Source organism: Pollachius pollachius (assembly GCF_949987615.1).
Source record: "Pollachius pollachius genome assembly, chromosome: 5".
NCBI lineage: Eukaryota > Metazoa > Chordata > Actinopteri > Gadiformes > Gadidae > Pollachius > Pollachius pollachius.
The window spans coordinates 14,716,973-14,731,896 of record NC_136938.1 but is presented as its reverse complement, the minus strand read 5'-3'; positions in this window follow the sequence as shown (position 1 = coordinate 14,731,896).

The window sequence follows — 14,924 nt, the reverse complement described above, 5'->3', positions numbered from 1 at the left end:
AAATGAGGTATCACCTACTCTTAGTAATACAATCCCGAATGAGCAATCACATTATCACACATAGGACTCCTGGCAAAATATCTGTTTACTTTGGAAACACACATTACAGAAGCTATGATGGCCTATAGTCATTTGAAAGGCCCGTCATCTATTTCACTCTATGGCCAGCTACAGATCAACTTCCTTGACGGTAGTTATCTTTCCGGTTTATTCCAGAAAGGTGCATTATTTTAAACTCCTACAGTCATTGTCTTTTAACCCTTTTCTTTTTGCCTTAGGCCATTTCTTACGTTTAAGCACTTTGGTGCGGCTCAGCTGTCTGTAAATGCGCTATAGAATTAAAAATTGAATTGACTTGACTAGTTGTAATCTGAATTACAATAACACGTTGTCCTCCAGACAGACTGGAGAGTCCTGTCTTTTTCCTCCGTGATCCTGTCGTCTTCAGAAGTATGTTGAGGTTGCTGATATTCAAACTCTGAGATTGGAGACAAGATGGAGGAAGCAGCTCAAAAGATAACTGCGTTTAGTCTGATAAAACAATGTAGGAGCACAGTAAAGTAAGTTTATTTTTCATTGTAAAAAAGGTAAAAAGTTAATTGTATCTATGAATTTCAATCATAAATACAATTTCAGAAGTGGGTGATCAATGGTGAATAAAATATCTTGTTATAACAAGCAATTATATCGATATAATGAGAAATGATGTTATAAGGACAAGAAAATAAAGGCTGCATGTCTACCTAAAGTATTACAACTGTGCAATTATAGATTTATATAATAAGAATGATATTATAGATCGTGAAGTGAGACAATTTCACAATCTATAGTTGTGGGCCAGCTACAAAGACGAGGACGGCCGAAGTTCTCTGGAAAAAGACTAGCGCGAAATCGGCACTTCCACTTCCACTTATTTGATCAAATACAGTTCAAGACTGTATTGTATATAGTTAAGACTAGATTTATGTATAAGGTGATAGGCTATAACCTTATAGAAACTGCTAGTCTACCTGTATATACAATACAGCCTATAACCTTATTCATACATCTAGTCTAACTGTATATACATGTCAGCGTTTATTTACATTCAATATTAACGTTTCTAGATAAGTATATATCAACGTATAGTTTTGAACTGCTCGTGGGCCTTTCTTTTGCTCTTTTGTTGTTTTGAGGGAATATAATGGGGGTAGGCTATAGGCCTACTCTGTTTAAGAAATATGCAAAATATGTATTTAATATTTCACAAACGTGGAACAATGAGCTAAATTTTCATTCGGAATCCCAATGGCTGTCGCCTTGCATGGTTGACCCTACAATAACTACAATGGTTGACAATAACAATGTGTGTATTAACCGATGTAAGTCACATTGGATAAAAGCGTCTGCTAAATGCCCTAATTGTAATTGTACAAATGTACAATGCAAACCAATAAATCGAGTAGGACTAATATAAAATAAATGGTTTGTTGATGTGTATTTCGTTAAATATGTTGAATGTATATGTATTTAATATTTCACAAACGTGGAACAATGAGCTAAATTTTCATTCGGAATCCCCCCCGCCCCCTTGGTTCTCAAGCGCTTTTTTACGACCTATGGCCATCATTTATTTTTCTTTGACATGGACGCATATATACTGTATGTTACACATGAACATATTATATTCACACAATATTGTTAATAAGCCCCGACATGATTGGTTCTTGGTTCCTGTCGTAGGAACTTGACGATGGGAAGAACAGATCACGTAGCTTGTATTGAAAGTGTTGCCGTTTGCGGACTCGTGGAGCACTATATCTAAATAATATAATATTTATATAGGTATCTATATAATATAATATTAAATATAATATCACGGCCAAAAGCTGTGTGAGCCTCCAGATGATTATTATGAATTAAAGACTGTCGGGTTCTCGGACATCTCTAGTACTTCCACAACAAGTAAAGACTCGCAGTGGGGGTTATCTCGGCCAGAGTCCTGCACGGGTTCGGGTACCCAACGGGTGACTCGCACAATTTGGATGAAACAGGTGAAGAATCTCTTCATTGTGGTAATCTACCGTCCCCCTGGTCCCCTTCGTCACTTCTATGATGAAATGGATGCCCTTCTCAGCTGCTTTCCTGAGAATGGCATACAACTCGTTATACTTGGCGACTTTAACATCCTGCCAGAGAAGTTGCATTCACCTGAATTAACCAACTTTTTTGCCACCTTTGACTTAACACTATCCCCTTCTCCTCCCACACACAGGGCCGGGAACCAGCTTGACCTGATATTCTCAAGGTCCTGTGGCACCTCTGCTCTCTCTGTTACCCCACTCCCCGTGTCTGATCATCACTTTGTTGCTTTTTCTCTCCCCTTAAAGTCCTCTCCCCCCCTCCTCTCTAGTCCCCACATTGTCACCACCCGCTGCAACCTCAAAACTCTCTCTCCGTCTACTTTTGCCTCAACTGTTCTGTCTTCACTACCTTCTATTGAACAATTCTCTCAACTATCCACAGAGGAATCCTCTGACACTCTGCTATCCTCCCTCTCCTCCTCTTTGGACTCCCTCTGTCCCTTCCACTCCAGACCGGCACGATCTTCACCCCCCCCCCTCCTTGATTGTCTGAATCTCTGTGGACCCATAGAGCAGAGTTGCGGGCAGCTGAGATGAAATGGAAGAGATCAGACTGTCCTAATGATCTATCTCACTATCTCTTTCTTCTCTCTGATTTCACCTCCACTGTGTCAACAGCCAAATCTGCCTTCTACCGGACCAAAATTAACTCCTCCGCCTCAAACCCCAGGAAACTGTTTTCCTTGTTCTCTTCCCTCCTCAATCCTCCCTCCCCTTCTCCTCCTTCCTGCCTCACTGCTGATGACTTTGTTACCTACTTTACCCAGAAAGTAAAGGACATTAGCTCCTCTTTTATCACTGCCACCATCCTCCCTCCCCCCACCCCCACCTCTGTCTTTACCCAATTCATCCCTCTCACCTCAGACGAGGTCAACAGAATTATAACATCTAACCATGCCACCACCTGCCCACTTGACACTATCCCTTCCTCCCTCCTCCAGGCTGTGTCAAACGACATCCTGCCATTTCTCACCGCACTTATTAACTCCTCCCTCACTTCTGGCATTGTTCCAACGTCTTTCAAGCCTGCCAGAATAAAGCCTCTCCTCAAAAAACCAACCCTTGATACCACTGACATCCAGAATTACAGACCGGTATCTCTTCTTTCATTCCTCTCTAAAACATTGGAACGTGCAGTCGCTAACCAACTGTCCTCCTATCTCTCATCTAACAACCTGCTTGACCCTCACCAGTCAGGCTTCAAAAAAGCACACTCCACTGAGACGTCTCTCCTCGCGGTGACTGAGTCCCTCCGTGCGGCCAGAGCCTCGTCCCTCTCATCGGTTCTCATTCTCCTTGACCTGTCTGCAGCATTTGACACTGTGAACCACCAGATCCTCCTCGCCACTCTCGCCGAACTTGGCATAGCTGAATCTGCCCTTTCCTGGTTCACATCCTACCTGATGAATCACACTGATCAGATAACATGGAATGGCTTCTTGTCCAAACCTTGCACGCTTGATACTGGTGTCCCTCAAGGCTCTGTACTGGGGCCTCTTCTGTTCTCCCTCTATACCAGATCTCTGGGCTCTGTAATTACATCCCACGGCTTTTCCTATCACTGCTATGCTGACGACACACAGCTATTTCTCTCTTTTCCCTCATCTGACAAAGCCCTGATTGCAACACGCATATCTGAATGTCTGGCAGAAGTCAGCACCTGGACAACTGCCCATCACCTTAGGCTTAACCTCACCAAGACTGAGCTCCTCCTAATACCAGGGAAAGATTGCCCACACATGGACTTACTGGTCACGGTCCAACTGGCAAAAACCTTGGTGTAGTGTTGGACAATCAGTTATGCTGCACCGCAAACATCACTGCGGTGGCCCGATCCTGCAGATTTGCACTTTACAACATCCGCAGGATCCGGCCCTTCCTCACAAGGGAAGCAGCTCAGCTTCTAGTCCAATCACTGGTCATCTCCTGCCTCGACTACTGCAACTCGCTCCTGGCTGGACTCCCTGCCTCTCGATTAAACCCTTGCAGCGCATCCAGAATGCGGCAGCGCGCCTCGTGTTCAACCTACCAAAGTTCTCACATGTAACCCCCCTCTTCCGAGACCTCCACTGGCTCCCTGTAATAGCTCGCATCAGATTCAAGATGATGGTACTGGCATACAAGGCAGTCGATGGAACTGCCCCTGCCTACCTCCAAGCATTAGTAAAGCCACACACCCCAGCTCGATCCCTCCGCTCAACTACATCAGCTGGACGTCTGGTACCGCCATCGCTAAGAGCAAGCAAAGGTCGATCAGCGAAGTCACAACTTTTCTGTTTTGGGACCCTAGTGGTGGAACAAGCTCCCTACCGATGTCAGGATCGCAGAGTCGCTCACCAGCTTCCGCAAAAGACTCAAAGTCGGGCGCCTGTATCAATTTATATCGGGTCTGGTAGGGTGCGGAATGTTATTCGCGGGTATGGGCGGGTGCGGGTTTGCAAAATAAGACCTGTGTATTGATTCTTGGTCATGTCGGAGAAGGAATTGAGGGAAGAAGCATTGGCTTTGACTCTCTGAAGTCCAGATGTACCACGACTTCAGATTGATGTGGAAGGACCAGAGACGTCAGACAACCCAATGCAGTTGTTTATTTATATCATCCTGAGGCGCACATAGCTTTTGGCCGTGATAATATATATTACTAGAGTTTTCGCGTGCACAACACGCGTGCTCAACCTCTAGTTGTAATCAAACCCATAGCAATAATGTGGAAACCACAGTCAATAATGTAACAAATTCTGAGAGCATAATATAACATTTTGCCTATAATTTTACAACGTATACCGTTCGTTCAGCACAAATTCATCGAACAGTGAATGGTTCAACAGATTCATCGAACCATCCAGCGAACAAAAGGCAACAGGCTGATTATCATTTAGGGGGCCACTCAATGACATGCAAAAGCTTCATCAACACGCTCATTGAAGTGGTGTGAGAAATAGACTTTCTACTCCTCATTCACATATAACAGTCCCTCCAGAAAAACGTGATTATGCGATCGCATAATTCAACGCATAAACGCATATTCATGCGGGGGCCGCATTTTTTCAAATATGCTGCACTTTCACCGCATAAATTGCCAATTTCCGCGAAAAAACGTGTGTTTACTTCACAAAAGAGCAGCCATTTCCCCCTGTTGCCATGGGAACGTTATGAAGTGACGCAATTACGCGACATGAACGTCATCAAAAGCTGCAAACCCCGCGACAAAGGCATGATGAAGCGGTCTCATTTGCCAACAAAGATAAGTGCAAAAGACCGTGCAAAGCAGTTTCCCGTATTGTTACACGACAGTGGGGGCAAATTATTTTGCACTCTGTGCAACTGCGTGTTGGACCACAGGCGGAAGTCGACACTGGAAAACCACTTTGCCGCTGCCAAACATGCAAGGATGGTTAAAGCAGCAGCGGAAGCAGCCAAGAAGCAGCTCACCTACACCGAGGCCTCAACTTCCAAAAGAGTTGCTAGGGCTGAAAGAATCAAGGTCAGTAGCCTACAAGATTAAAGCTTGTAAAATTATGCAAGGTTGATAATTAAATTGAAAACAGAATGAAACAGGGAGAGGTGTGAGCGTGAATGAGATTTCCAGGTATGTTGTGTGTGTGGATGTATAACTTTAGGGTTAGAAAGCCTAACAGTAGTGTAATATCCCATGCAAGATGATTGATTTTGCCATGAAATAATTGTTTTATTAGCAGAAACACTACAGTTCTGTGAAAGGCTTACTGTAAATGATTCAGTTTTATACTGCAGTTTTCTGTAGGTTACACTGGACTGTGTGTGTGTGTGTGTGTGTGTGTGTGTGCGTGCGTGTACATAATACAGCCCAATGATACAAAAGTATTTTTCTTTTTGTAGATTTGTGAAACCTGGGTTGCCACCTGCACTGCCATCAACATCCCACTGTCTAAGACTGACCACCCTGCACTGAGGAAATTTCTGAATGAGAATGTCATCAATGGCGGCGCCATTCCAGGGTTTTACCAGCTTCAAGAGAAGTACTTGGGAACAGTTAATGAGAGTGAAAAAGAGGAGCTGAAGACACATCTTGCCGGAAAACCTCTTGCTGTGATATTCGATGAGACTCCGGATGTCGAGGGGAGATGTGTCCTCAATATCCTCCTTGCATCACTTGAGAAGGATCATTCTGGGAGGATTTTGGCCTACCTTGCAGAAACTGTTTTCCTTGAGCAGTGCAATCATTCCACTGTATCCGTGGCTGTTGTAAGGTGCCTACAAGAATACAGTATTAACAATGAGGATGTGATTGTGTTCAACACTGATAATGCAGCCTACATGAAGAAGGCATTCACAGCAGCTCTGCAGTCGTTGTTCCCCAACTCACTACACATCACATGCATGGCACACATAATGCATCTCATTGGCAATGCCTTCCACAAACCTTTTGTTCAGTTGAACAGCTTCATGCTGAGTTTCTCCCAGATGTTCTTCAATGCTGGATCACGGAAGAGAAGATACCTCCGCTTCATAACAAACAAGCTGCCAAGAAAAAAGGCGGTCATGCCTCCAAACCCATGTGCAACACGATGGAACTCCTGGTTCTCTGCAGTGCAGTACCACGCACAGCACTTTGGACTGTACAAGGAGTTTATAGAGATAGAAATCGAGGTAAAAACTTCCTTCACATAATTCCTCAGTACAATTAACACTTCCTTTTCTTCATCAGTTAACCTCCTTTGCACATACAAACATGAATAGTTTAGTAAGATCAAAGTAAAAAATGACCTAATTCCTTTCTTTCTATATGTGTTTTTTATTTATAGGTGTGTAGCAGAAGTGTTCCACAGTCTGTGGAGAGACTCCTCCAGATGCTTGAAGACCCAGACCTAGCTCAGTCCCTGAATGTCCACATCAACATCATGGCTGACAAGTGCAAACTCTTCCTAAGTCTTCTCGATATATTCCAGAGCAGACGTCCTGTGACCACAAAGATCTTCAACTATCTGGAGGATCTGCAGGTGGTCTTTGCTGCCAACAAAGAGCTGCAGTATGAGGCTTGTGCCGAATACTTTCAAGGGTTTGACTTACCACACACCACGAAGACACAGATCCTCAACACAGTTGGTCAGGCATATGAAAACACTGAAGAAAAGCTCACCAAGTACATGTCACACGGGCAACCGGCCATTGAGTTTCTCCAGGAGGTCAGGGTGTTTGACCCTCGTCACATCGCATTCCAAGAAGAATCCGTAGCAAGCTACAAGGCCATTCCAGCTTTCACTGAAGTGCAGAGTGATGAATTTGATTCTTACTTCAAAACTCTTGGTCCAGCAGCACTCAGAGCTGCACCATCCGGCGTGGTGGATTTGGATGTGTTTTGGGATGGCGTACAGGAGAGACTTCCTGGGCTGAGTTCCTTGGCAAAACGGTACAAAGATGCTGTCTCAAACTCAGCTGATGCTGAACGCAGTAAAAGCATCTACAAACTGGTGTTGTCTAACCGAAGAAGATCAACTACCAACCAAAACCTCAAAGCCTTCGTCTTCCTTTACCACAACCAACGAGTCTGCAGTGGAGCATTTGAGAGGGAGCAGATGGTGGAGGAGGAGGAGATGGAGAAGGATTGTAGCAGATTCTTTTTTTACAAAAATAATCTGCTACAACTTTTACAGAAGTTGTAGCAGATTCTTTTTGTAAAGCTACAGAAATTGTACTGTAAGTTTGAGCCATGTTTTAAGGTCTCAAATAAAACAAGGTGAGAACTTAAATATTCCCAGCACTTTCTGTGATGTAGTACGCTTGTTTATCATAGAAAGTAATAAGAAATGACTCTTTACATTAAGGTAGTAGCCTAGTGAGAACAGGGTGTTGGGGGAAATCACTTTTTTCTCCTCTTTTTCATCAAACCGCAGTTGTGGCAAGTTCCCGCAATTTTCGCAATTTCCCGCATTTTTCGCAAGTTCCAGCATTTTTCGCAAGTTCCTGCATTTTTTCGCAAGTTCCTGCATTTTTTCGCAAGTTCCCGCAATCTTTGCAAGTTCCCGCAATTTCATCGTATAAAATTGCATAAATATGCCGCATATTTCATCGCATTTTTTAAGAAAACGTGCCGCATAATCAAGGATTTTTGGCCGCATAAATCACAAAAAACGCCGCATTTTTCTGGAGGGACTGATATAAGGTCATTTGCATTTCCTACAGAGAAAATACTACCTCAGGGGTAATATTATTCAGGAGATTTTCAGGGTACAAATACCAGGACATGTTGTTCACACATACGGCCCATCAGGAGAATATCAGGACGAAAATTCTACCTCAGGGGTAGTATTATTCAGGAGATTTTCAGGGTACAAATACCAGGATATGTTGTTCACACATACGGCCCATCAGGAGAATATCAGGACGAAAATCTATGGTAGCAGGGGTAATTGTTCAATGGAAAGTGTAGTATACTATGCATGCAAATCAATTATTAAATAACTTTTACTGTTATTCAGGTCAGAAAAGTGCATTGACATTTTAAAATGCAAGGCAACTACTATTGGTTAGTTGAAAATAATGATCATCATTGAGATTAAACATCTCTTCCAGTGTCCTGAGCAAGACAGCCAGCAGTAGCCTACAGTCACACATAGCATACACACAAAACATAAGAAAAATAAAACAACTAAAACAGTCCGCAGGGGGGAAGGGGGATATCAATATCGCAAGACATTTCGGGAGGCTCAAGTAGGAGCTATATTAAGTTTGAGCAACAAAGTGTAAAGACATTTAGGGAGGCTCAAGGAGGAGAGTAATATTACATTTGAGCAACAAAGTGTAGTCTTGTGGTGGACTCTATAGACATTATTCACCATACTGTGTTGACATGTTTTCGTTTTGTTATAGGGACACTGACTCTTTAAGATCACGTCACTTATGTCTTGATATGCAGGTCGGCGCGATATTTGAATTTAACTTTTTTTTATGACAAAATGAATGACCTGCCGTTGCTTGTTGAGGTGAGAAATTGTCTTTCCTTCTTTTATCGCAATTTCTACAGTCTATAGACAGAACATTACTGAACAGAGCTTACCTGGGAGAGTTTGTAGATGGCGGAGCCGTTATGTTTAAAAACAAAACGTCTTACCTGGGCGAATGGTGGCGCGTGCGGTCTGCAGCTCGCACACACACACAGAATGTGCGAAAGCACTGTAGCTGCCCACTTGGAATTACCACACAGGATGCAGAGAGCTTCGACTGGTGTTCGACTTTAATTCTCTCCTCCTTTCACCACTGGCATTTTAACACCTTCTGACACCGTGAAAACTATGAAAATGGACAGAAATACAAATGCCGTAGTACCAGATTTCAGTAAATAATACATAGAAATCATGTTCACAATTTAAACTTAAACAAATACATTTTTTGTAAACTTAAGCCATGAATTTTACATGAAACTACCGTTTTTAAACTGCTATGAGTTGCAGCTCTTATTCAAATAAAATAATGACAGTTTCTCTCAGTTTTAAATAGTTTGAGCTCAGCCTGCTAGCAGCCCGTCTTCCTCACACACACACCTCGCGGTGACAGTCCTTACAGGAGAAATACAATGACACAAAAAACACGGAGTGAACCACAATAAATAACCTTTTACAAGTTTTACCATAGGATACGACATGTTAATAGTTTATTTGCATGTTTTACCAACTCTGTAGCATCGTGAGCATGTGGTTTTTGCCGAGACGGGAGCAGGAAGTCTAGCGTCTTCGATAACAGGAAGTAACAAAATAAGAGTGGTGCTCGTCAAATAAAAGTATAAAAAGTAAAGTGGCATAACTTATAGACGAAATTAGTTGCCATTTACAAGCACACATACACCGCACACACGCAAATACACACCGCATACACACAAACCGCACACACACGCGCGCGCAAATACACCGCACACTAGAGAGGCGCGGATGGGTTATTATTTCATCCGCAACCGCATCACAAACTGCATCATCCGTCCGCACAAACGTTTTTTGACCAATGTTCAAAACCGCACCCGCCCAAATTCCGCCAGTTGCTTTTAGGTCTATAGGCGATGCAAGGCTGCTGACACGAGGCTAGAAATCTCTTGCCTGTTCTTGAAATGAGAATGATCAAATGCAGCAAAGATATTTTAAGGCTAAAGTCCCTAATAGGATAGCCTATTTAGCTATGTTGTACAGGCCAAATTACTGCCTGATGAAAATTTGACTATTTCAAAGATGCTTATTTTTTCAGATGTAGGTAACAATAATTAACAATGTATATGTATGGAATGATGTATACAACGCCAGTCATTATCGGGAAAATAATCCCCGTCAGGGCGAACAGGACACCAACGCGAAGCGGAGGTGTCTTCCTTCGCCCTGAAGGGGATTATTTTTGATAAAGACTGGCGTTGTCATATAAAAAACGTGACATTCTATACATAATCCTGCTTATTATTTATTTTTGGCTACTTGTTAAAACGAAAAAATTACTTCACACGGTGTGTCTTTTTACAATTTAATTGTTATCTGTACCATTCTCACGTCGACAACGCAGCGGCAGGTCACTTATGTTATCATACAAAAAACGTTAAATTCAATAATTGCGTCGACCGGCCTATCAATAAACAAGTCAAGTGATCTTAATGAGACAGCGTCCCTATAACACAGAACATTGGACATTCACAGTCGTGAATGTCCAGCTGGCTCAATTTCGCAATACCCCCAAAACAGTTGTTACTGCCGATATATTACTCATAGACTACTGTTCGATTTAAACAGCAAAGAGCGAGACATGTTAGAAGTCAACAGCAACATAATTTAATGCAGCAATTTAAAATTCCAAAAATACATGCGCAGCCGAAATGTACGATCAAAAGCCACATCACAAGGCAACCCTCTCACAAGGCATATAATAAAATCAAATGATTCCATTGCTCTTGTGTGGGTGGTCGCTTTCGAGCTGCACTTGATGTCTCCTCTGATTTTAATTCAACCATCGTGGTTAAAATGTCCTCATATTGATCAATGACAGAAGACATACTGTACAAGAATCATGCTGAGACCAGCGGGTGTCTGAGAATTTCTGCAGGCGTTTTTTGTTGCGATTGTTTGCCATAAAGCACTGTGCTTTATGGCAAACAAGCGCTTCGGTGAGAGTTACAAACATCCCTGACAGTGCACATTCACCAAGTTGAGAGCGTGGTTTCTGCAGTGAACGTAGACTGCTGCGGGAAAATGAGCTGCGATGCGTGCCTGAACGCTGCGCGCTTTCCTGCTTACATTACCAGCACCATCACAAGGGGTTTTTACACTGCCAAATATGCCATCGTATGCACGCCTTTTTTGCGGCAGGGTCTGCGCGTTTATACTGCCCGAGGTAAATTGCCTGCTTGAGCTAGCACACCGATTTACCCTCCCGGACCCTACACAAATTTGGGGTTTATTGGGTTTCATTCTGAATCTGATGAAAATGTGACGGCTCCACGGTTCCGGGGGGGAGGGGTGCTAATCATGTGAGAGAAGGTTATGCAGTCGCATTGAACAAAGACCTTGAAAGATGGTGCGATCTACGAGAGAGACGCAGAGGAACTTTACTTACAAGGCTTTTGTCGGGATAAAAAACATGTGGCCAGCAAAATAAAGAATATGTTGGCGTTTTTACACTTGTAAATAGTTAATCGCGTTTGTAGCCTACACTCAGACGTAAACTCATTCTTGCATGCGGGTCTTCATTCATAAAAAAATAAAAACATTCGGGAGTATGCAAATTATTCTAAAGAGGTCTAGACTCGGTGCGCAGCCCCGCCTTCTCCAGTGAACCAAGAAACCATGCGCCATGACGAACGGGGGATTTGACCCCCTCGGTTTTACACAGGAAACTTGAGATAAAACGGTGAAATCGCCGGGCGTGCCAAGCTGCGACCGAACCGGCTTGGCAGTGTAAAAAGGCCTATACATCATCCTGCCCAACAATATGGGCAGGTTCTAGATCAAGCTCAATCGGGTCAGCAATAGTCATGGGTCAACGCCCAGCCTCTGCGTTCGAAAGATAATGAATGAATGCAATGTTGCATTTTTAATGTTAACACCAAAGATTCTAGACTAGAGAGTGCGCTCCAATCAATGAAACCTTATGCAGAATCAGATAGTCGGCTCTCTTTGCTGTGCAAAGCATGTTTCAGAGATCAGCATATTAAGATAAATGTAGTTGTCACACAAGCTATTTTAGATTTTTGTAACACTAAATTATTACAGGTGGGAAAGCCTGGGCTATTGAAGTTTTACCGCAATCAATCAAAAAGCTTCGCTGTGGATCTAAATAGTTTTGGTGTATGTGTCTGTCTGTGATCATTTTAAGCTTATTTTGGTAGCGGAGCAACATTAAATATTGCCCTAGTAAGACAACAAGGGACATTATCTACTGCAGAATCATCACAAGCATGTAGTCCGGCATCATTGTTGTTGTCTTATTGAGACGCTGCGGGCTTAATGGTGTGTTCAGGAATCCTCGGACGCCAGCCTTCCGAGTCGAATGTTTGAGGTCACTTCCGGTCTTGAAGCATTCATATTGTTCCTGTTCGTCTTTATAATTGTCATGAAGTTGGCTAGTCGTTGTTTATTGTTAGCTACATTAGCCTCTTCAGCAAACCAGCCCGAAAACAAACACAATTTTACATTATATTGGACGCACAGTAAGACCATGCAATGTATAAATTGGTGACCGGAATAAAGAAGCAATGTAATCAAGTGTGTAAGAGCATTTAAAATCAACATTAAAATGACCTACGTGGTACATCTCCTCACGGGCGCAGCCATTTTGTTGCGAGCGTCATCACTGCTCTCGGCCTACTCTCAGATTTTTGAAAGATGAAGACAAAAAGGGGGCGTGCCTTCGAGAAATGCCGCAAGAATGCTGGGAGATCGTCGACTTTCGACTCGGAAGTCTGGCGTTCGAGAATTCAGGAACACACCATAAGACTAGGGGGTCGAGGAGAGGGGCGATGACGTCATAGTTTACGTTTCAGGCGTCCACACGAATCCTAACAAGAAACCGCATAGGTCCATTTTTATTTGAATCCACCCTGGGAACTGGTTTCAGAAAAGTTTGTTTTCAGGCACCGGATCCGCCAGATCCATCTGGATGGTCGGCCCTAACGCACAAGATTTATGCGGTTTCACCAAAAAATCGGCTCCGTGTGGACGGGGCCTAATAATACCCCTGAGGTAGTATTTCCTCCGTAGGAAATATAAATGACCTTATATGTGAATGAGTAGAAAGTCTGTATTTCTCACACGACTTGAGTGGGCATGTTGATGACGCTTCTGCATGTCATTAAGTGGCCCCCTAAATGATAATCAGCCTGTTGCCTTTTGTTTGCTGAATGGTTAAAAAATATTTAAATGTTGGCACTGCTTTTAAGTCATTCGTGGTGAACGCTAAAAGATTAATCTGGCTATTGCCAGACCAAGATCAATCGTAGTTTGCACGTTGGTCTGGGGAAGCTGATGTCATTTTCTTCAGCACAAGAGGCGTGATCAACGGGCCTAGTTCAAAAACTCTGTACGCGATTGGCTGTTTGCCGTCGCTTGCCTGTCGTCATTGTGTTAATCCAGCCAACAGGGGGAAAAACCAGCTTGGCGATGGCTCCCGCAAAAACGTATCGGAAAGCAGAAAGAAATGTATTGCTCTTCTCCAGACCCTTGCGTCGGGCGAACTCAAATCCCCGGCAGAATGGGCGGGGCTACCCAGTCTACTAAAACATAGTTCTTACCATAACCCTAAAAGTACACATCATACTATAAATTACAATACATGAGTTCACAGATGCACACGTATTTAGAATTAATATTTATTATTATTATAATTAACACATTTTATTAACAGTTAGCTGAACATTATAGGGTCCCGTCCTTCCACCCCCGTTTTCTCAGAAAACAGGGGGTGTGTTAAACACCAGAAAACACAGAAATCAACTACATTTGTCCCAGTGTTTGTTATATGTGAAATGAAGCAAAAAAGACGCCCTTTCTCCGGAAATGCAGTCGTTTGCGACACCTTCGTAAATCGTCGTTTCTTCTATTTGTCTCTAACATGCGCCAATCTTTCATCGATCGATGCTTCGGATTTTGAAAATGCAACGGAATATATGATGCATCATTATAGCAATATTTAAGATGATCGCGATGAGTTCTGCCCGTTCTGCCTCCATTTTGTCTGTGGTCAAAACAAACTAGTGACAGCAGCTGCAATTATCCCTCTTGCGAATTTAGACCCTACGTCATATCCCACCCCTTGCAAGCCCACCCCCCTAAACACCCCATTGATTCTACTGATGTCTAAAACGACATCGATATCCGCATATAAAGCATCAAGTGGGAATCACCTTCAGGGTCGAATCTCCTGATATACAAATGTGGCAAAATTGCAGATGTGTGAAAACGGTCGAAAATGATTATGCTTGCTTCATAAAGTAAGGAGAAAATGATTATGCGTGCTTCGTTACGTAATAGGTGAACCAAAATGTTATACGTTGTAACATTAAGGCAAAATGTTATATTATGCGCTCAGAGATTTGTTACATTATCGACTGGGGTTTCCACATTATAGCTATATGGGTTTAAGTACAACTAGAGTCGGAAACTCTAGTTTGGATAACAGCTTATAAAACGTTTTTAAACAATTTTAGAAAATGATATGTTCGACAAGGGTTGTGGCATTACATGTCCATAGACAACAAGGCGGAGGATAATCATCAAATTTCATTGAATGCTAATAAGAATAATAAATGGTGACAAGCAAGTAAGCAACAAATCTTTCCACCACGTATCTAGGGTGACC